This window comes from Odontomachus brunneus, unplaced genomic scaffold (genome assembly GCF_010583005.1).
Source record: "Odontomachus brunneus isolate Ranch 3 - 2012 unplaced genomic scaffold, Obru_v1 Obru_scaffold_111, whole genome shotgun sequence".
Classification (NCBI taxonomy): Eukaryota; Metazoa; Arthropoda; class Insecta; order Hymenoptera; family Formicidae; genus Odontomachus; species Odontomachus brunneus.
The window spans coordinates 925915-927013 of record NW_022639561.1 but is presented as its reverse complement, the minus strand read 5'-3'; the positions used below and the strand labels follow the sequence as shown (position 1 = coordinate 927013).

The 1099-nt window shown below is 48.5% G+C and overlaps 1 protein-coding gene across 4 annotated transcripts in view; it reads right to left on the bottom strand.

Annotated features, from left to right (window-relative positions):
• LOC116849315 (synaptotagmin-10-like) overlaps positions 1–1099 on the bottom strand; it is a 526459-nt gene that overhangs the window by 21408 nt on the left and 503952 nt on the right. The gene's annotated exons all lie outside the window — the stretch shown is intronic.

Sequence of the window (1099 nt, the reverse complement as noted above, 5' to 3'; positions counted from 1 at the left end):
CCCCCCCCCCCTTTGTAGTGCCTGTCCCGGGCACTTCTACCTAACCACTTGCTACTTATAACTAACTTAGCCTACCCTCCACCAATTATGTATTATTTTACTCTAATTCTATTCTTAATTCTAATCTTACGTACTAAAGTCCGTTCTATTTTACTCGGTATGCGTATGTTAATTCGCCGGTTTTTGAAAATTTGAAACGCCACAGTTCTCCGTCGACATACCGCCGGTATTTGTGCGATATATGTGCCGCATAGTGTGGCACGTCGACGGTACGCCCGTTGGTGATCTGAATGCGGATTGGTGGCCCGTCCATTGTGCGTCGAGGCTCCTCCGTTGGCGATACGACCCGTATTTTTCCCGGATATGGTTCGTTCGATGTTATTCTCACCATTTTTGCTCTGCTTTCGGCGGCTGGAGGCTCGCCCCTGTCGTTGTTGTACGGGGTGATGGAGACCCGGTTCGCTGCCTGGCTGTTGGCCGTTGTCGCATGTCTGCCGTTCGTGTGTCCGCTCCAGGTCGCTGGTCTAATGTGCGGTCGGTTTGCTCTTGGTGATGATGGTTGTATCTGCTTGCCCATCAGTGCTTGGCGTTTCTTATGCGCAATCCTAGCTGACGATGGCGGTTTCAGGCAGGGGATTGCTGGTCTTCGCCTTGGTTTTATAGTTGTTAAATCTATTGGCGGTCGTTTCCCTGGTGGTAGCTTTTTCATTGCCGCTCGGCCTTGTTCTTCAGTGTTCTGATTTCCGCTTCCGATTTCGTTTAGCGAGTCTGGCGACATGTTTTCGTATGTCTGCTCTATCTGATCTCTTCTTGAAAATCCGCCCGCTCTTCTCATGAGCGTCGCCAGTTCTGTGGCGTAATGCCTAAAAGGTTCGTTTGCTTGTTGCAGTCGTTTCTGTACTTCTATTTTTAACTGGTTCTTGTATCTATATGGAAAATAATGTTCCCGAAACGCGTTCGTGAAATCATTCCACTCTTTCCACGCTTTCTTGTTGTTCCTGTACCAATGCAAGGTACTTCCGCGCAGTAATTCCGGCAAGCCTTGCAACATTTGTTCGTCGGTGTATTCGTAACTACTTTGTAGTTCTTCAATTCGCTC